The 19,924-nt window shown below is 31.8% G+C and overlaps 24 non-coding genes across 24 annotated transcripts; all 24 read left to right on the plus strand.

The window, feature by feature from the left end:
• The first annotated feature begins 95 nt into the window (after nucleotides 1-95).
• Nucleotides 96-311, plus strand: LOC146061075 (small nucleolar RNA U3). The gene has a single exon (XR_014470627.1). It is a non-coding gene; the product is annotated as a small nucleolar RNA U3 (small nucleolar RNA).
• A 630-nt stretch (nucleotides 312-941) lies between these two features.
• LOC146061350 (small nucleolar RNA U3) lies at nucleotides 942-1,157 on the plus strand. Its single transcript, XR_014470865.1, has one exon. It is a non-coding gene; the product is annotated as a small nucleolar RNA U3 (small nucleolar RNA).
• Nucleotides 1,158-1,786: 629 nt separating this feature from the next.
• On the plus strand, nucleotides 1,787-2,003 carry LOC146061115 (small nucleolar RNA U3). Its single transcript, XR_014470663.1, has one exon. It is a non-coding gene; the product is annotated as a small nucleolar RNA U3 (small nucleolar RNA).
• Nucleotides 2,004-2,633: 630 nt separating this feature from the next.
• On the plus strand, nucleotides 2,634-2,849 carry LOC146061057 (small nucleolar RNA U3). The gene has a single exon (XR_014470612.1). It is a non-coding gene; the product is annotated as a small nucleolar RNA U3 (small nucleolar RNA).
• A 618-nt stretch (nucleotides 2,850-3,467) lies between these two features.
• Nucleotides 3,468-3,683, plus strand: LOC146061131 (small nucleolar RNA U3). Its single transcript, XR_014470676.1, has one exon. It is a non-coding gene; the product is annotated as a small nucleolar RNA U3 (small nucleolar RNA).
• A 613-nt stretch (nucleotides 3,684-4,296) lies between these two features.
• LOC146060964 (small nucleolar RNA U3) lies at nucleotides 4,297-4,512 on the plus strand. Its single transcript, XR_014470531.1, has one exon. It is a non-coding gene; the product is annotated as a small nucleolar RNA U3 (small nucleolar RNA).
• Nucleotides 4,513-5,130: 618 nt separating this feature from the next.
• On the plus strand, nucleotides 5,131-5,346 carry LOC146060968 (small nucleolar RNA U3). Its single transcript, XR_014470534.1, has one exon. It is a non-coding gene; the product is annotated as a small nucleolar RNA U3 (small nucleolar RNA).
• A 630-nt stretch (nucleotides 5,347-5,976) lies between these two features.
• On the plus strand, nucleotides 5,977-6,192 carry LOC146061316 (small nucleolar RNA U3). The gene has a single exon (XR_014470837.1). It is a non-coding gene; the product is annotated as a small nucleolar RNA U3 (small nucleolar RNA).
• Nucleotides 6,193-6,820: 628 nt separating this feature from the next.
• Nucleotides 6,821-7,036, plus strand: LOC146061362 (small nucleolar RNA U3). The gene has a single exon (XR_014470877.1). It is a non-coding gene; the product is annotated as a small nucleolar RNA U3 (small nucleolar RNA).
• A 631-nt stretch (nucleotides 7,037-7,667) lies between these two features.
• On the plus strand, nucleotides 7,668-7,883 carry LOC146061177 (small nucleolar RNA U3). The gene has a single exon (XR_014470717.1). It is a non-coding gene; the product is annotated as a small nucleolar RNA U3 (small nucleolar RNA).
• Nucleotides 7,884-8,513: 630 nt separating this feature from the next.
• Nucleotides 8,514-8,729, plus strand: LOC146061007 (small nucleolar RNA U3). Its single transcript, XR_014470569.1, has one exon. It is a non-coding gene; the product is annotated as a small nucleolar RNA U3 (small nucleolar RNA).
• Nucleotides 8,730-9,352: 623 nt separating this feature from the next.
• On the plus strand, nucleotides 9,353-9,568 carry LOC146061366 (small nucleolar RNA U3). Its single transcript, XR_014470881.1, has one exon. It is a non-coding gene; the product is annotated as a small nucleolar RNA U3 (small nucleolar RNA).
• Nucleotides 9,569-10,181: 613 nt separating this feature from the next.
• LOC146061258 (small nucleolar RNA U3) lies at nucleotides 10,182-10,397 on the plus strand. Its single transcript, XR_014470785.1, has one exon. It is a non-coding gene; the product is annotated as a small nucleolar RNA U3 (small nucleolar RNA).
• A 628-nt stretch (nucleotides 10,398-11,025) lies between these two features.
• On the plus strand, nucleotides 11,026-11,242 carry LOC146061229 (small nucleolar RNA U3). The gene has a single exon (XR_014470759.1). It is a non-coding gene; the product is annotated as a small nucleolar RNA U3 (small nucleolar RNA).
• A 630-nt stretch (nucleotides 11,243-11,872) lies between these two features.
• On the plus strand, nucleotides 11,873-12,088 carry LOC146061110 (small nucleolar RNA U3). The gene has a single exon (XR_014470658.1). It is a non-coding gene; the product is annotated as a small nucleolar RNA U3 (small nucleolar RNA).
• A 617-nt stretch (nucleotides 12,089-12,705) lies between these two features.
• Nucleotides 12,706-12,918, plus strand: LOC146061415 (small nucleolar RNA U3). Its single transcript, XR_014470921.1, has one exon. It is a non-coding gene; the product is annotated as a small nucleolar RNA U3 (small nucleolar RNA).
• Nucleotides 12,919-13,551: 633 nt separating this feature from the next.
• LOC146061178 (small nucleolar RNA U3) lies at nucleotides 13,552-13,767 on the plus strand. The gene has a single exon (XR_014470718.1). It is a non-coding gene; the product is annotated as a small nucleolar RNA U3 (small nucleolar RNA).
• Nucleotides 13,768-14,397: 630 nt separating this feature from the next.
• Nucleotides 14,398-14,613, plus strand: LOC146060953 (small nucleolar RNA U3). Its single transcript, XR_014470521.1, has one exon. It is a non-coding gene; the product is annotated as a small nucleolar RNA U3 (small nucleolar RNA).
• A 629-nt stretch (nucleotides 14,614-15,242) lies between these two features.
• On the plus strand, nucleotides 15,243-15,458 carry LOC146061076 (small nucleolar RNA U3). Its single transcript, XR_014470628.1, has one exon. It is a non-coding gene; the product is annotated as a small nucleolar RNA U3 (small nucleolar RNA).
• A 630-nt stretch (nucleotides 15,459-16,088) lies between these two features.
• LOC146061351 (small nucleolar RNA U3) lies at nucleotides 16,089-16,304 on the plus strand. The gene has a single exon (XR_014470866.1). It is a non-coding gene; the product is annotated as a small nucleolar RNA U3 (small nucleolar RNA).
• A 629-nt stretch (nucleotides 16,305-16,933) lies between these two features.
• On the plus strand, nucleotides 16,934-17,150 carry LOC146061118 (small nucleolar RNA U3). Its single transcript, XR_014470664.1, has one exon. It is a non-coding gene; the product is annotated as a small nucleolar RNA U3 (small nucleolar RNA).
• Nucleotides 17,151-17,781: 631 nt separating this feature from the next.
• On the plus strand, nucleotides 17,782-17,997 carry LOC146061059 (small nucleolar RNA U3). The gene has a single exon (XR_014470613.1). It is a non-coding gene; the product is annotated as a small nucleolar RNA U3 (small nucleolar RNA).
• Nucleotides 17,998-18,615: 618 nt separating this feature from the next.
• Nucleotides 18,616-18,831, plus strand: LOC146061132 (small nucleolar RNA U3). The gene has a single exon (XR_014470677.1). It is a non-coding gene; the product is annotated as a small nucleolar RNA U3 (small nucleolar RNA).
• Nucleotides 18,832-19,444: 613 nt separating this feature from the next.
• LOC146060966 (small nucleolar RNA U3) lies at nucleotides 19,445-19,660 on the plus strand. The gene has a single exon (XR_014470532.1). It is a non-coding gene; the product is annotated as a small nucleolar RNA U3 (small nucleolar RNA).
• Nucleotides 19,661-19,924: the final 264 nt, after the last annotated feature.

Consider the following 19,924-nt stretch of genomic DNA (forward strand, 5'->3'; position numbering starts at 1 on the left):
TACGATTACCCACTTTCAAAAATGGTACAAAAATGTCTCCATTACTTTAAATACTGATTCTTATGGTCTAGCTAAACCATCAACAAATGGGAATTAAGACTATACTTTCAGGGATCATTTCTATAGGCAATGATGGGAGAAATGTGCTTGAAAGTGTCCAAACTCACCAACCACAATGATGAGTTAGAGGGCTCTCTTCTCAGCATGAAGGCAGTTGGCAACTCTGTTTCTTATGGATGTTGCTTGCTTTTGATGACTGTGCCACTTTTTGAAATAGAAAAAGTGGTAGGAGAGAGCTCATTCAGAGTGGTTGTTTCCAGTTTTCACTATACGTTATGGCAATTTTGTGCTGTAGTTGTGTGTGTTTGTGTAAATATCGGTCTACATATCTTTACGTTTCTGAATTTGAATGTTGATTAGTAGAGAAAAATGTTTTTGAATGAGTATTTGCGTTTGACTTTTAATCTTGTACAAGTGATTTATTTTTATGAGGACTGATGCATTTAAAACAATTTTGTTTGCAGCATATTTGTTTTAAAATGGGTATTAGCAAAATAGTAACAGCTGAATTGCTTACAGTTGCAAGCCACTGATTTATTTTTGAATGTAATTTGGGAAATGATAATATTACCAATAGATTTTCGATAGTAATATTAGTGCATTATTTTAATTGCTAAGTATTCTGTTTGATATTTAAGACCAACATCTTAGTGTATGCCAATATTATAATCTGCTAAATAATTCTATTTTAAAATGTCTCTAGACTTACAACAAACCATTTATAGTTTGTATACTTTAATCATTCAATTTGTGGAGCAGGTTATGATTGTGAAAATTGGGTAACAATACGATTACCCACTTTTAAAAATGGTACAAAAATGTCTCCATTACTTTAAATACTGATTCTTATGGTCTAGCTAAACCATCAACAAATGGGAATTAAGACTATACTTTCAGGGATCATTTCTATAAGCAATGATGGGAGAAATGTGCTTGAAAGTGTCCAAACGCACCAACCACAATGATGAGTTAAAGGGCTCTCTTCTCAGCATGAAGGCAGTTGGCAACTCTGTTTCTTATGGATGTTACTTGCTTTTGATGACTGTGCCACTTTTTGAAATAGAAAAAGTGGTAGGAGAGAGCTCATTCAGAGTGGTTGTTTCCAGTTTTCATTATACGTTATGGCAATTTTGTGCTGTAGTTGTGTGTGTTTGAGTAAATATGGGTCTACATATCTTTACGTTTCTGAATTTGAACGTTGATTAGTAGAGAAAAATGTTTTTGACTGAGTATTTGCGTTTGACTTTTAATTTTGTACAAGTGATTTATTTTTATGAGGACTGATGCATTTAAAACAATTTTTTTGTAGCATATTTGTTTTAAAATGGGTATTAGCAAAATAGTAACAGCTGAATTGCTTACAGTTGCAAGCCGCTGATTTATTTTTTAATGCAATGTGGGAAATGATGAAATTACCAATAGATTTTCGATAGTAATATTAGTGCATTATTTTAATTGCTAAGTATTCTGTTTGATATTTAAGACTAACATCTTTATGTATGCCAATATTATAATCTGCTAAATAATTCTATTTTAAAATGTCTCTAGACTTACAACAAACCATTTATAGTTTGTATACTTTATTAATTCAATTTGTGGAGCAGGTTATGATTGTGAAAATTGGGTAACAATACGATTACCCACTTTCAAAAATGGTACAAAAATGTCTCCATTACTTTAAATACTGATTCTTATGGTCTAGCTAAACCATCAACAAATGGGAATTAAGACTATACTTTCAAGGGATCATTTCTATAGGCAATGACGGGAGAAATGTGCTTGAAAGTGTCCAAACTCACCAACCACAATGATGAGTTAAAGGGTTCTCTTCTCAGCATGAAGGCAGTTGGCAACTCTGTTTCTTATGGATGTTGCTTGCTTTTGATGACTGTGCCACTTTTTGAAATAGAAAAAGTGGTAGGAGAGAGCTCATTCAGAGTGGTTGTTTCCAGTTTTCAATATACGTTATGGCAATTTTGTGCTGTAGTTGTGTGTGTTTGAGTAAATATGGGTCTACATATCTTTACGTTTCTGAATTTGAACGTTGATTAGTAGAGAAAAATGTTTTAGATTGAGTATTTGCATTTGACTTTTAATCTTGTACAAGTGATTTATTTTTATGAGGACTGATGCATTTAAAACAATTATGTTTGCACCATATTTGTTTTAAAATGGGTATTAGCAAAATAGTAACAGCTGAATTGCTTACAGTTGCAAGCCACTGATTTATTTTTAAATGCAATGTGGGAAATGATGAAATTACCAATAGATTTTCGATAGTAATATTAGTGCATTATTTTAATTGCTAAGTATTCTGTTTGATATTTAAGACCAACATCTTTATGTATGCCAATATTATAATCTGCTAAATAATTCTATTTTAAAATGTCTCTAGACTTACAACAAACCATTTATAATTTGTATACTTTAATCATTCAATTTGTGGAGCAGGTTATGTTTGTGAAAATTGGGTAACAATACGATTACCCACTTTCAAAAATGGTACAAAAATGTCTCCATTACTTTAAATACTGATTCTTATGGTCTAGCTAAACCAATAACAAATGGGAATTAAGACTATACTTTCAGGGATCATTTCTATAGGCAATGATGGGAGAAATGTGCTTTAAAGTGTCCAAACTCACCAACCACAATGATGAGTTAGAGGGCTCTCTTCTCAGCATGAAGGCAGTTGGCAACTCTGTTTCTTATGGATGTTGCTTGCTTTTGATGACTGTGCCACTTTTTGAAATAGAAAAAGTGGTAGGAGAGAGCTCATTCAGAGTGGTTGTTTCCAGTTTTCATAATACGTTATGGCAATTTTGTGCTGTAGTTGTGTGTGTTTGAGTAAATATGGGTCTACATATCTTTACGTTTCTGAATTTGAACGTTGATTAGTAGAGAAAAATGTTTTTGAATTTGTCTTTTAATCTTGTACAAGTGATTTATTTTTATGAGGACTGATGCATTTAAAACAATTTTGTTTGCAGCGTATTTGTTTTAAAATGGGTATTAGCAAAATAGTAACAGCTGAATTGCTTACAGTTGCAAGCCACTGATTTCTTTTTGAATGCAATGTGGGAAATGATGAAATTACCAATAGATTTTTGATAGTAATATTAGTGCATTATTTTAATTGCTAAGTATTCTGTTTGATATTTAAGACCAACATCTTTATGTATGCCAATATTATAATCTGCTAAATAATTCTATTTTAAAATGTCTCTAGACTTACAACAAACCATTTATAGTTTGTATACTTTAATCATTCAATTTGTGGAGCAGGTTATGATTGTGAAAATTGGGTAACAATACGATTACCCACTTTCTAAAATGGTACAAAAATGTCTCCATTACTTTAAATACTGATTCTTATGGTCTAGCTAAACCATCAACAAATGGGAATTAAGACTATACTTTCAGGGATCATTTCTATAGGCAATGATGGGAGAAATGTGCTTGAAAGTGTCCAAACTCACCAACCACAATGATGAGTTAAAGGGTTCTCTTCTCAGCATGAAGGCAGTTGGCAACTCTGTTTATTATGGATGTTGCTTGCTTTTGATGACTGTGCCACTTTTTGAAATAGAAAAAGTGGTAGGAGAGAGCTCATTCAGAGTGGTTGTTTTCACTATACGTTATGGCAATTTTGTGCTGTAGTTGTGTGTGTTTGAGTAAATATGGATTTACGTTTCTAAATTTGAACGTTGATTAGAAGAGAAAAATGTTTTTGAATGAGTATTTGCGTTTGACTTTTAATCTTGTACAAGTGATTTATTTTTATGAGGACTGATGCATTTAAAACAATTATGTTTGCACCATATTTGTTTTAAAATGGGTATTAGCAAAATAGTAACAGCTGAATTGCTTACAGTTGCAAGCCACTGATTTATTTTTAAATGCAATGTGGGAAATGATGAAATTACCAATAGATTTTCGATAGTAATATTAGTGCATTATTTTAATTGCTAAGTATTCTGTTTGATATTTAAGACCAACATCTTTATGTATGCCAATATTATAATCTGCTAAATAATTCTATTTTAAAATGTCTCTAGACTTACAACAAACCATTTATAATTTGTATACTTTAATCATTCAATTTGTGGAGCAGGTTATGTTTGTGAAAATTGGGTAACAATACGATTACCCACTTTCAAAAATGGTACAAAAATGTCTCCATTACTTTAAATACTGATTCTTATGGTCTAGCTAAACCATCAACAAATGGGAATTAAGACTATACTTTCAGGGATCATTTCTATAGGCAATGATGGGAGAAATGTGCTTTAAAGTGTCCAAACTCACCAACCACAATGATGAGTTAAAGGGCTCTCTTCTCAGCATGAAGGCAGTTGGCAACTCTGTTTCTTATGGATGTTGCTTGCTTTTGATGACTGTGCCACTTTTTGAAATAGAAAAAGTGGTAGGAGAGAGCTCATTCAGAGTGGTTGTTTCCAGTTTTCATTATACGTTATGGCAATTTTGTGCTGTAGTTGTGTGTGTTTGAGTAAATATGGGTCTACATATCTTTACGTTTCTGAATTTGAACGTTGATTAGTAGAGAAAAATGTTTTTGAATTTGTCTTTTAATCTTGTACAAGTGATTTATTTTTATGAGGACTGATGCATTTAAAACAATTTTTTTTGTAGCATATTTGTTTTAAAATGGGTATTAGCAAAATAGTAACAGCTGAATTGCTTACAGTTGCAAGCCACTGATTTATTTTTGAATGCAATGTGGGAAATGATGAAATTACCAATAGATTTTCGATAGTAATATTAGTGCATTATTTTAATTGCTAAGTATTCTGTTTGATATTTAAGACCAACATCTTTATGTATGCCAATATTATAATCTGCTAAATAATTCTATTTTAAAATGTCTCCAGACTTACAACAAACCATTTATAGTTTGTATACTTTAATCATTCAATTTGTGGAGCAGGTTATGTTTGTGAAAATTGGGTAACAATACGATTACCCACTTTCAAAAATGGTACAAAAATGTCTCCATTACTTCAAATACTGATTCTTATGGTCTAGCTAAACCATCAACAAATGGGAATTAAGACTATACTTTCAGGGATCATTTCTATAGGCAATGATGAGAGAAATGTGCTTGAAAGTGTCCAAACTCACCAACCACAATGATGAGTTAAAGGGTTCTCTTCTCAGCATGAAGGCAGTTGGCAACTCTGTTTCTTATGGATGTTGCTTGCTTTTGATGACTGTGCCACTTTTTGAAATAGAAAAAGTGGTAGGAGAGAGCTCATTCAGAGTGGTTGTTCCCAGTTTTCACTATACCTTATGGCAATTTTGTGCTGTAGTTGTGTGTGTTTGAGTAAATATGGGTCTACATATCTTTACGTTTCTGAATTTGAACGTTGATTAGTAGAGAAAAATGTTTTTGATTGTGTATTTGCATTTGACTTTTAATCTTGTACAAGTGATTTATTTTTATGAGGACTGATGCATTTAAAACAATTTTGTTTGCAGCGTATTTGTTTTAAAATGGGTATTAGCAAAATAGTAAAAGCTGAATTGCTTACAGTTGCAAGCCACTGATTTAATTTTGAATGCATTTTGGGAAATGATAAAATTACCAATAGATTTTCGATAGTAATATTAGTGCATTATTTTAATTGCTAAGTATTCTGTTTGATATTTAAGACCAACATCTTAGTGTATGCCAATATTATAATCTGCTAAATAATTCTATTTTAAAATGTCTCTAGACTTACAACAAACCATTTATAGTTTGTATACTTTAATCATTCAATTTGTGGAGCAGGTTATGTTTGTGAAAATTGGGTAACAATACGATTACCCACTTTCAAAAATGGTACAAAAATGTCTCCATTACTTTAAATACTGATTCTTATGGTCTAGCTAAACCATCAACAAATGGGAATTAAGACTATACTTTCAGGGATCATTTCTATAGGCAATGATGGGAGAAATGTGTTTGAAAGTGTCCAAACTCACCAACCACAATGATGAGTTAAAGGGCTCTCTTCTTAGCATGAAGGCAGTTGGCAACTCTGTTTCTTATGGATGTTGCTTGCTTTTGATGACTGTGCCACTTTTTGAAATAGAAAAAGTGGTAGGAAAGAGCTCATTCAAAGTGGTTGTTTCCAGTTTTCACTATACGTTATGGCAATTTTGTGCTGTAGTTGTGTGTTTGAGTAAATATGGGTCTACATATCTTTACGTTTCTGAATTTGAACGTTGATTAGTGGAGAAAAATGTTTTTGAATGAGTATTTGCGTTTGACTTTTAATCTTGTACAAGTGATTTATTTTTATGAGGACTGATGCATTTAAAACAATTTTGTTTGCAGCATATTTGTTTTAAAATGGGTATTAGCAAAATAGTAACAGCTGAATTGCTTACAGTTGCAAGCCACTGATTTATTTTTGAATGCAATGTGGGAAATGATGAAATTACCAATAGATTTTCGATAGTAATATTAGTGCATTATTTTAAGTGCTAAGTATTCTGTTTGATATTTAAGACTAACATCTTTATGTATGCCAATATTATAATCTGCTAAATAATTCTATTTTAAAATGTCTCTAGACTTACAACAAACCATTTATAGTTTGTATACTTTAATCATTCAATTTGTGGAGCAGGTTATGATTGTGAAAATTGGGTAACAATACGATTACCCACTTTCAAAAATGGTACAAAAATGTCTCCATTACTTTAAATACTGATTCTTATGGTCTAGCTAAACCATCAACAAATGGGAATTAAGACTATACTTTCAGGGATCATTTCTATAGGCAATGATGGGAGAAATGTGCTTGAAAGTGTCCAAACTCACCAACCACAATGATGAGTTAAAGGGTTCTCTTCTCAGCATGAAGGCAGTTGGCAACTCTGTTTCTTATGGATGTTGCTTGCTTTTGATGACTGTGCCACTTTTTGAAATAGAAAAAGTGGTAGGAGAGAGCTCATTCAGAGGTGTTGTTTCCAGTTTTCACTATACGTTATGGCAATTTTGTGCTGTAGTTGTGTGTGTTTGAGTAAATATGGGTCTACATATCTTTACGTTTCTGAATTTGAACGTTGATTAGTAGAGAAAAATGTTTTTGAATGAGTATTTGCGTTTGACTTTTAATCTTGTACAAGTGGTTTATTTTTTATGAGGACTGATGCATTTAAAACAATTTTGTTTGCAGCGTATTTGTTTTAAAATGGGTATTAGCAAAATAGTAACAGCTGAATTGCTTACAGTTGCAAGCCACTGATTTAGTTTTGAATGCAATGTGGGAAATGATGAAATTACCAATAGATTTTTGATAGTAATATTAGTGCATTATTTTAATTGCTAAGTATTCTGTTTGATATTTAAGACCAACATCTTTATGTATGCCAATATTATAATCTGCTAAATAATTCTATTTTAAAATGTCTCCAGACTTACAACAAACCATTTATAGTTTGTATACTTTAATCATTCAATTTGTGGAGCAGGTTATGATTGTGAAAATTGGGTAACAATACGATTACCCACTTTCAAAAATGGTACAAAAATGTCTCCATTACTTTAAATACTGATTCTTATGGTCTAGCTAAACCATCAACAAATGGGAATTAAGACTATACTTTCAGGGATCATTTCTATAGGCAATGATGGGAGAAATGTGCTTGAAAGTGTCCAAACTCACCAACCACAATGATGAGTTAAAGGGCTCTCTTCTCAGCATGAAGGCAGTTGGCAACTCTGTTTCTTAGGGATGTTGCTTGCTTTTGATGACTGTGCCACTTTTTGAAATAGAAAAAGTGGTAGGAGAGAGCTCATTCAGAGTGGTTGTTTCCAGTTTTCATTATACGTTATGGCAATTTTGTGCTGTAGTTGTGTGTGTTTGAGTAAATATGGGTCTACATATCTTTACGTTTCTGAATTTGAACGTTGATTAGTAGAGAAAAATGTTTTTGATTGAGTATTTGCATTTGACTTTTAATCTTGTACAAGTGATTTATTTTTATGAGGACTGATGCATTTAAAACAATTTTGTTTGCAGCGTATTTGTTTTAAAATGGGTATTAGCAAAATAGTAACAGCTGAATTGCTTACAGTTGCAAGCCACTGATTTATTTTTGAATGCAATTTGGGAAATGATAAAATTACCAATAGATTTTCGATAGTAATATTAGTGCATTATTTTAATTGCTAAGTATTCTGTTTGATATTTAAGACCAACATCTTAGTGTATGCCAATATTATAATCTGCTAAATAATTATATTTTAAAATGTCTCTAGACTTACAACAAACCATTTATAGTTTGTATACTTTAATCATTCAATTTGTGGAGCAGGTTATGTTTGTGAAAATTGGGTAACAATACGATTACCCACTTTCAAAAATGGTACAAAAATGTCTCCATTACTTTAAATACTGATTCTTATGGTCTAGCTAAACCATCAACAAATGGGAATTAAGACTATACTTTCAGGGATCATTTCTATAGGCAATGATGGGAGAAATGTGCTTGAAAGTGTCCAAACTCACCAACCACAATGATGAGTTAAAGGGCTCTCTTCTCAGCATGAAGGCAGTTGGCAACTCTGTTTCTTATGGATGTTGCTTGCTTTTGATGACTGTGCCACTTTTTGAAATAGAAAAAGTGGTAGGAGAGAGCTCATTCAGAGTGGTTGTTTTCACTATACGTTATGGCAATTTTGTGCTGTAGTTGTGTGTGTTTGAGTAAATATGGGTCTACATATCTTTACGTTTCTGAATTTGAACGCTGATTAGTAGAGAAAAATGTTTTTGAATGAGTATTTGCGTTTGACTTTTAATCTTGTACAAGTGATTTATTTTTATGAGGACTGATGCATTTAAAACAATTTTGTTTGCAGCGTATTTGTTTTAAAATGGGTATTAGCAAAATAGTAACAGCTGAATTGCTTACAGTTGCAAGCCACTGATTTCTTTTTGAATGCAATGTGGGAAATGATGAAATTACCAATAGATTTTTGATAGTAATATTAGTGCATTATTTTAATTGCTAAGTATTCTGTTTGATATTTAAGACCAACATCTTTATGTATGCCAATATTATAATCTGCTAAATAATTCTATTTTAAAATGTCTCTAGACTTACAACAAACCATTTATAGTTTGTATACTTTAATCATTCAATTTGTGGAGCAGGTTATGATTGTGAAAATTGGGTAACAATACGATTACCCACTTTCTAAAATGGTACAAAAATGTCTCCATTACTTTAAATACTGATTCTTATGGTCTAGCTAAACCATCAACAAATGGGAATTAAGACTATATTTTCAGGGATCATTTCTATAGGCAATGATGGGAGAAATGTGCTTGAAAGTGTCCAAACTCACCAACCACAATGATCAGTTAAAGGGTTCTCTTCTCAGCATGAAGGCAGTTGGCAACTCTGTTTCTTATGGATGTTGCTTGCTTTTGATGACTGTGCCACTTTTTGAAATAGAAAAAGTGGTAGGAGAAAGCTCATTCAGAGTGGTTGTTTTCACTATACGTTATGGCAATTTTGTGCTGTAGTTGTTTGTGTTTGAGTAAATATGGATTTACGTTTCTGAATTTGAACGTTGATTAGTAGAGAAAAATGTTTTTGAATGAGTATTTGCGTTTGACTTTTAGTCTTGTACAAGTGATTTATTTTTATGAGGACTGATGCATTTAAAACAATTATGTTTGCACCATATTTGTTTTAAAATGGGTATTAGCAAAATAGTAACAGCTGAATTGCTTACAGTTGCAAGCCACTGATTTATTTTTAAATGCAATGTGGGAAATGATGAAATTACCAATAGATTTTCGATAGTAATATTAGTGCATTATTTTAATTGCTAAGTATTCTGTTTGATATTTAAGACCAACATCTTTATGTATGCCAATATTATAATCTGCTAAATAATTCTATTTTAAAATGTCTCTAGACTTACAACAAACCATTTATAATTTGTATACTTTAATCATTCAATTTGTGGAGCAGGTTATGTTTGTGAAAATTGGGTAACAATACGATTACCCACTTTCAAAAATGGTACAAAAATGTCTCCATTACTTTAAATACTGATTCTTATGGTCTAGCTAAACCATCAACAAATGGGAATTAAGACTATACTTTCAGGGATCATTTCTATAGGCAATGACGGGAGAAATATGTTTGAAAGTGTCCAAACTCACCAACCACAATGATGAGTTAAAGGGCTCTCTTCTTAGCATGATGGCAGTTGGCAACTCTGTTTCTTATGGATGTTGCTTGCTTTTGATGACTGTGCCACTTTTTGAAATAGAAAAAGTTGTAGGAAAGAGCTCATTCAGAGTGGTTGTTTCCAGTTTTCACTATACGTTATGGCAATTTTGTGCTGTAGTTGTGTGTTTGAGTAAATATGGGTCTACATATCTTTACGTTTCTGAATTTGAACGTTGATTAGTGGAGAAAAATGTTTTTGAATGAGTATTTGCGTTTGACTTTTAATCTTGTACAAGTGATTTATTTTTATGAGGACTGATGCATTTAAAACAATTTTGTTTGCAGCATATATGTTTTAAAATGGGTATTAGCAAAATAGTAACAGCTGAATTGCTTACAGTTGCAAGCCACTGATTTATTTTTGAATGCAATGTGGGAAATGATGAAATTACCAATAGATTTTCGATAGTAATATTAGTGCATTATTTTAATTGCTAAGTATTCTGTTTAATATTTAAGACTAACATCTTTATGTATGCCAATATTATAATCTGCTAAATAATTCTATTTTAAAATGTCTCTAGACTTACAACAAACCATTTATAGTTTGTATACTTTAATCATTCAATTTGTGGAGCAGGTTATGATTGTGAAAATTGGGTAACAATACGATTACCCACTTTCAAAAATGGTACAAAAATGTCTCCATTACTTTAAATACTGATTCTTATGGTCTAGCTAAACCATCAACAAATGGGAATTAAGACTATACTTTCAAGGAATCATTTCTATAGACAATGATGGGAGAAATGTGCTTGAAAGTGTCCAAACTCACCAACCACAATGATGAGTTAAAGGGTTCTCTTCTTAGCATGAAGGCAGTTGGCAACTCTGTTTCTTATGGATGTTGCTTGCTTTTGATGACTGTGCCACTTTTTGAAATAGAAAAAGTGGTAGGAGAGAGCTCATTCAGAGTGGTTGTTTCCAGTTTTCAATATACGTTATGGCAATTTTGTGCTGTAGTTGTGTGTGTTTGAGTAAATATGGGTCTACATATCTTTACGTTTCTGAATTTGAACGTTGATTAGTAGAGAAAAATGTTTTAGATTGAGTATTTGCATTTGACTTTTAATCTTGTACAAGTGATTTATTTTTATGAGGACTGATGCATTTAAAACAATTTTGTTTGCAGCGTACTTGTTTTAAAATGGGTATTAGCAAAATAGTAAAAGCTGAATTGCTTACAGTTGCAAGCCACTGATTTATTTTTTAATGCATTTTGGGAAATGATAAAATTACCAATAGATTTTCGATAGTAATATTAGTGCATTATTTTAATTGCTAAGTATTCTGTTTGATATTTAAGACCAACATCTTAGTGTATGCCAATATTATAATCTGCTAAATAATTCTATTTTAAAATGTCTCTAGACTTACAACAAACCATTTATAGTTTGTATACTTTAATCATTCAATTTGTGGAGCAGGTTATGTTTGTGAAAATTGGGTAACAATACGATTACCCACTTTCAAAAATGGTACAAAAATGTCTCCATTACTTTAAATACTGATTCTTATGGTCTAGCTAAACCATCAACAAATGGGAATTAAGACTATACTTTCAGGGATCATTTCTATAGGCAATGATGGGAGAAACGTGCTTGAAAGTGTCCAAACTCACCAACCACAATGATGAGTTAAAGGGCTCTCTTCTCAGCATGAAGGCAGTTGGCAACTCTGTTTCTTATGGATGTTGCTTGCTTTTGATGACTGTGCCATTTTTTGAAATAGAAAAAGTGGTAGGAGAGAGCTCATTCAGAGTGGTTGTTTCCAGTTTTCACTATACGTTATGGCAATTTTGTGCTGCAGTTGTGTGTGTTTGAGTAAATATGGGTCTACATATCTTTACGTTTCTGAATTTGAACGTTGATTAGTAGAGAAAAATGTTTTTGAATGAGTATTTGCGTTTGACTTTTAATCTTGTACAAGTGATTTATTTTTGTGAGGACTGATGCATTTAAAACAATTTTGTTTGCAGCGTATTTGTTTTAAAATGGGTATTAGCAAAATAGTAACAGCTGAATTGCTTACAGTTGCAAGCCACTGATTTATTTTTGAATGCAATTTGGGAAATGATAAAATTACCAATAGATTTTCGATAGTAATATTAGTGCATTATTTTAATTGCTAAGTATTCTGTTTGATATTTAAGACCAACATCTTTATGTATGCCAATATTATAATCTGCTAAATAATTCTATTTTAAAATGTCTCTAGACTTACAACAAACCATTTATAGTTTGTATACTTTAATCATTCAATTTGTGGAGCAGGTTATGATTGTGAAAATTGGGTAACAATACGATTACCCACTTTCAAAAATGGTACAAAAATGTCTCCATTACTTTAAATACTGATTCTTATGGTCTAGCTAAACCATCAACAAATATACTTTCAGGGATCATTTCTATAGGCAATGATGGGAGAAATGTGCTTGAAAGTGTCCAAACTCACCAAAAACAATGATGAGTTAAAGGGCTCTCTTCTCAGCATGAAGGCAGTTGGCAACTCTGTTTCTTATGGATGTTGCTTGCTTTTGATGACTGTGCCACTTTTTGAAATAGAAAAAGTGGTAGGAGAGAGCACATTCAGAGTGGTTGTTTCCAGTTTTCATTATACGTTATGGCAATTTTGTGCTGTAGTTGTGTGTGTTTGAGTAAATATGGGTCTACATATCTTTACGTTTCTGAATTTGAACGTTGATTAGTAGAGAAAAATGTTTTTGAATGAGTATTTGCGTTTGACTTTTAATCTTGTACAAGTGATTTATTTTTATGAGGACTGATGCATTTAAAACAATTTTTTTTGTAGCATATTTGTTTTAAAATGGGTATTAGCAAAATAGTAACTGCTGAATTGCTTACAGTTGCATGCCACAGATTTATTTTTGAATGCAATGTGGGAAATGATGAAATTACCAATAGATTTTCGATAGTAATATTAGTGCATTATTTTAATTGCTAAGTATTCTGTTTGATATTTAAGACCAACATCTTTATGTATGCCAATATTATAATCTGCTAAATAATTCTATTTTAAAATGTCTCCAGACTTACAACAAACCATTTATAGTTTGTATACTTTAATCATTCAATTTGTGGAGCAGGTTATGATTGTGAAAATTGGGTAACAATACGATTACCCACTTTCAAAAATGGTACAAAAATGTCTCCATTACTTTAAATACTGATTCTTATGGTCTAGCTAAACCATCAACAAATGGGAATTAAGACTATACTTTCAGGGATCATTTCTATAGGCAATGATGGGAGAAATGTGCTTGAAAGTGTCCAAACTCACCAACCACAATGATGAGTTAAAGGGCTCTCTTCTCAGCATGAAGGCAGTTGGCAACTCTGTTTCTTAGGGATGTTGCTTGCTTTTGATGACTGTGCCACTTTTTGAAATAGAAAAAGTGGTAGGAGAGAGCTCATTCAGAGTGGTTGTTTCCAGTTTTCATTATACGTTATGGCAATTTTGTGCTGTAGTTGTGTGTGTTTGAGTAAATATGGGTCTACATATCTTTACGTTTCTGAATTTGAACGTTGATTAGTAGAGAAAAATGTTTTTGATTGAGTATTTGCATTTGACTTTTAATCTTGTACAAGTGATTTATTTTTATGAGGACTGATGCATTTAAAACAATTTTGTTTGCAGCGTATTTGTTTTAAAATGGGTATTAGCAAAATAGTAAAAGCTGAATTGCTTACAGTTGCAAGCCACTGATTTATTTTTGAATGCATTTTGGGAAATGATAAAATTACCAATAGATTTTCGATAGTAATATTAGTGCATTATTTTAATTGCTAAGTATTCTGTTTGATATTTAAGACCAACATTTTAGTGTATGCCAATATTATAATCTGCTAAATAATTCTATTTTAAAATGTCTCTAGACTTACAACAAACCATTTATAGTTTGTATACTTTAATCATTCAATTTGTGGAGCAGGTTATGTTTGTGAAAATTGGGTAACAATACGATTACCCACTTTCAAAAATGGTATAAAAATGTCTCCATTACTTTAAATACTGATTCTTATGGTCTAGCTAAACCATCAACTAATGGGAATTAAGACTATACTTTCAGGGATCATTTCTATAGGCAATGATGGGAGAAATGTGCTTGAAAGTGTCCAAACTCACCAACCACAATGATGAGTTAAAGGGCTCTCTTCTCAGCATGAAGGCAGTTGGCAACTCTGTTTCTTATGGATGTTGTTTGCTTTTGATGACTGTGCCACTTTTTGAAATAGAAAAAGTGGTAGGAGAGAGCTCATTCAGAGTGGTTGTTTCCAGTTTTCATTATACGTTATGGCAATTTTGTGCTGTAGTTGTGTGTGTTTGAGTAAATATGGGTCTACATATCTTTACGTTTCTGAATTTGAACGTTGATTAGTAGAGAAAAATGTTTTTGAATGAGTATTTGCGTTTGACTTTTAATCTTGTACAAGTGATTTATTTTTATGAGGACTGATGCATTTAAAACAATTTTTTTGTAGCATATTTGTTTTAAAATGGGTATTAGCAAAATAGTAACAGCTGAATTGCTTACATTTGCAAGCCACAGATTTATTTTTGAATGCAATGTGGGAAATGATGAAATTACCAATAGATTTTCGATAGTAATATTAGTGCATTATTTTAATTGCTAAGTATTCTGTTTGATATTTAAGACCAACATCTTTATGTATGCCAATATTATAATCTGCTAAATAATTCTATTTTAAAATGTCTCCAGACTTACAACAAACCATTTATAGTTTGTATACTTTAATCATTCAATTTGTGGAGCAGGTTATGATTGTGAAAATTGGGTAACAATACGATTACCCACTTTCAAAAATGGTACAAAAATGTCTCCATTACTTTAAATACTGATTCTTATGGTCTAGCTAAACCATCAACAAATGGGAATTAAGACTATACTTTCAGGGATCATTTCTATAGGCAATGATGGGAGAAATGTGCTTGAAAGTGTCCAAACTCACCAACCACAATGATGAGTTAGAGGGCTCTCTTCTCAGCATGAAGGCAGTTGGCAACTCTGTTTCTTATGGATGTTGCTTGCTTTTGATGACTGTGCCACTTTTTGAAATAGAAAAAGTGGTAGGAGAGAGCTCATTCAGAGTGGTTGTTTCCAGTTTTCACTATACGTTATGGCAATTTTGTGCTGTAGTTGTGTGTGTTTGTGTAAATATCGGTCTACATATCTTTACGTTTCTGAATTTGAATGTTGATTAGTAGAGAAAAATGTTTTTGAATGAGTATTTGCGTTTGACTTTTAATCTTGTACAAGTGATTTATTTTTATGAGGACTGATGCATTTAAAACAATTTTGTTTGCAGCATATTTGTTTTAAAATGGGTATTAGCAAAATAGTAACAGCTGAATTGCTTACAGTTGCAAGCCACTGATTTATTTTTGAATGTAATTTGGGAAATGATAATATTACCAATAGATTTTCGATAGTAATATTAGTGCATTATTTTAATTGCTAAGTATTCTGTTTGATATTTAAGACCAACATCTTAGTGTATGCCAATATTATAATCTGCTAAATAATTCTATTTTAAAATGTCTCTAGACTTACAACAAACCATTTATAGTTTGTATACTTTAATCATTCAATTTGTGGAGCAGGTTATGATTGTGAAAATTGGGTAACAATACGATTACCCACTTTTAAAAATGGTACAAAAATGTCTCCATTACTTTAAATACTGATTCTTATGGTCTAGCTAAACCATCAACAAATGGGAATTAAGACTATACTTTCAGGGATCATTTCTATAAGCAATGATGGGAGAAATGTGCTTGAAAGTGTCCAAACGCACCAACCACAATGATGAGTTAAAGGGCTCTCTTCTCAGCATGAAGGCAGTTGGCAACTCTGTTTCTTATGGATGTTACTTGCTTTTGATGACTGTGCCACTTTTTGAAATAGAAAAAGTGGTAGGAGAGAGCTCATTCAGAGTGGTTGTTTCCAGTTTTCATTATACGTTATGGCAATTTTGTGCTGTAGTTGTGTGTGTTTGAGTAAATATGGGTCTACATATCTTTACGTTTCTGAATTTGAACGTTGATTAGTAGAGAAAAATGTTTTTGACTGAGTATTTGCGTTTGACTTTTAATTTTGTACAAGTGATTTATTTTTATGAGGACTGATGCATTTAAAACAATTTTTTTGTAGCATATTTGTTTTAAAATGGGTATTAGCAAAATAGTAACAGCTGAATTGCTTACAGTTGCAAGCCGCTGATTTATTTTTTAATGCAATGTGGGAAATGATGAAATTACCAATAGATTTTCGATAGTAATATTAGTGCATTATTTTAATTGCTAAGTATTCTGTTTGATATTTAAGACTAACATCTTTATGTATGCCAATATTATAATCTGCTAAATAATTCTATTTTAAAATGTCTCTAGACTTACAACAAACCATTTATAGTTTGTATACTTTATTAATTCAATTTGTGGAGCAGGTTATGATTGTGAAAATTGGGTAACAATACGATTACCCACTTTCAAAAATGGTACAAAAATGTCTCCATTACTTTAAATACTGATTCTTATGGTCTAGCTAAACCATCAACAAATGGGAATTAAGACTATACTTTCAAGGGATCATTTCTATAGGCAATGACGGGAGAAATGTGCTTGAAAGTGTCCAAACTCACCAACCACAATGATGAGTTAAAGGGTTCTCTTCTCAGCATGAAGGCAGTTGGCAACTCTGTTTCTTATGGATGTTGCTTGCTTTTGATGACTGTGCCACTTTTTGAAATAGAAAAAGTGGTAGGAGAGAGCTCATTCAGAGTGGTTGTTTCCAGTTTTCAATATACGTTATGGCAATTTTGTGCTGTAGTTGTGTGTGTTTGAGTAAATATGGGTCTACATATCTTTACGTTTCTGAATTTGAACGTTGATTAGTAGAGAAAAATGTTTTAGATTGAGTATTTGCATTTGACTTTTAATCTTGTACAAGTGATTTATTTTTATGAGGACTGATGCATTTAAAACAATTATGTTTGCACCATATTTGTTTTAAAATGGGTATTAGCAAAATAGTAACAGCTGAATTGCTTACAGTTGCAAGCCACTGATTTATTTTTAAATGCAATGTGGGAAATGATGAAATTACCAATAGATTTTCGATAGTAATATTAGTGCATTATTTTAATTGCTAAGTATTCTGTTTGATATTTAAGACCAACATCTTTATGTATGCCAATATTATAATCTGCTAAATAATTCTATTTTAAAATGTCTCTAGACTTACAACAAACCATTTATAATTTGTATACTTTAATCATTCAATTTGTGGAGCAGGTTATGTTTGTGAAAATTGGGTAACAATACGATTACCCACTTTCAAAAATGGTACAAAAATGTCTCCATTACTTTAAATACTGATTCTTATGGTCTAGCTAAACCAATAACAAATGGGGAATTAAGACTATACTTTCAGGGATCATTTCTATAGGCAATGATGGGAGAAATGTGCTTTAAAGTGTCCAAACTCACCAACCACAATGATGAGTTAGAGGGCTCTCTTCTCAGCATGAAGGCAGTTGGCAACTCTGTTTCTTATGGATGTTGCTTGCTTTTGATGACTGTGCCACTTTTTGAAATAGAAAAAGTGGTAGGAGAGAGCTCATTCAGAGTGGTTGTTTCCAGTTTTCATAATACGTTATGGCAATTTTGTGCTGTAGTTGTGTGTGTTTGAGTAAATATGGGTCTACATATCTTTACGTTTCTGAATTTGAACGTTGATTAGTAGAGAAAAATGTTTTTGAATTTGTCTTTTAATCTTGTACAAGTGATTTATTTTTATGAGGACTGATGCATTTAAAACAATTTTGTTTGCAGCGTATTTGTTTTAAAATGGGTATTAGCAAAATAGTAACAGCTGAATTGCTTACAGTTGCAAGCCACTGATTTCTTTTTGAATGCAATGTGGGAAATGATGAAATTACCAATAGATTTTTGATAGTAATATTAGTGCATTATTTTAATTGCTAAGTATTCTGTTTGATATTTAAGACCAACATCTTTATGTATGCCAATATTATAATCTGCTAAATAATTCTATTTTAAAATGTCTCTAGACTTACAACAAACCATTTATAGTTTGTATACTTTAATCATTCAATTTGTGGAGCAGGTTATGATTGTGAAAATTGGGTAACAATACGATTACCCACTTTCTAAAATGGTACAAAAATGTCTCCATTACTTTAAATACTGATTCTTATGGTCTAGCTAAACCATCAACAAATGGGAATTAAGACTATACTTTCAGGGATCATTTCTATAGGCAATGATGGGAGAAATGTGCTTGAAAGTGTCCAAACTCACCAACCACAATGATGAGTTAAAGGGTTCTCTTCTCAGCATGAAGGCAGTTGGCAACTCTGTTTATTATGGATGTTGCTTGCTTTTGATGACTGTGCCACTTTTTGAAATAGAAAAAGTGGTAGGAGAGAGCTCATTCAGAGTGGTTGTTTTCACTATACGTTATGGCAATTTTGTGCTGTAGTTGTGTGTGTTTGAGTAAATATGGATTTACGTTTCTGAATTTGAACGTTGATTAGAAGAGAAAAATGTTTTTGAATGAGTATTTGCGTTTGACTTTTAATCTTGTACAAGTGATTTATTTTTATGAGGACTGATGCATTTAAAACAATTATGTTTGCACCATATTTGTTTTAAAATGGGTATTAGCAAAATAGTAACAGCTGAATTGCTTACAGTTGCAAGCCACTGATTTATTTTTAAATGCAATGTGGGAAATGATGAAATTACCAATAGATTTTCGATAGTAATATTAGTGCATTATTTTAATTGCTAAGTATTCTGTTTGATATTTAAGACCAACATCTTTATGTATGCCAATATTATAATCTGCTAAATAATTCTATTTTAAAATGTCTCTAGACTTACAACAAACCATTTATAATTTGTATACTTTAATCATTCAATTTGTGGAGCAGGTTATGTTTGTGAAAATTGGGTAACAATACGATTACCCACTTTCAAAAATGGTACAAAAATGTCTCCATTACTTTAAATACTGATTCTTATGGTCTAGCTAAACCATCAACAAATGGGAATTAAGACTATACTTTCAGGGATCATTTCTATAGGCAATGATGGGAGAAATGTGCTTTAAAGTGTCCAAACTCACCAACCACAATGATGAGTTAAAGGGCTCTCTTCTCAGCATGAAGGCAGTTGGCAACTCTGTTTCTTATGGATGTTGCTTGCTTTTGATGACTGTGCCACTTTTTGAAATAGAAAAAGTGGTAGGAGAGAGCTCATTCAGAGTGGTTGTTTCCAGTTTTCATTATACGTTATGGCAATTTTGTGCTGTAGTTGTGTGTGTTTGAGTAAATATGGGTCTACATATCTTTACGTTTCTGAATTTGAACGTTGATTAGTAGAGAAAAATGTTTTTGAATTTGTCTTTTAATCTTGTACAAGTGATTTATTTTTATGAGGACTGATGCATTTAAAACAATTTTTTTTGTAGCATATTTGTTTTAAAATGGGTATTAGCAAAATAGTAACAGCTGAATTGCTTACAGTTGCAAGC

The sequence above is a fragment of the Crinia signifera genome, chromosome 2 (genome assembly GCF_055691185.1).
Source record: "Crinia signifera chromosome 2, ASM5569118v1, whole genome shotgun sequence".
NCBI lineage: Eukaryota > Metazoa > Chordata > Amphibia > Anura > Myobatrachidae > Crinia > Crinia signifera.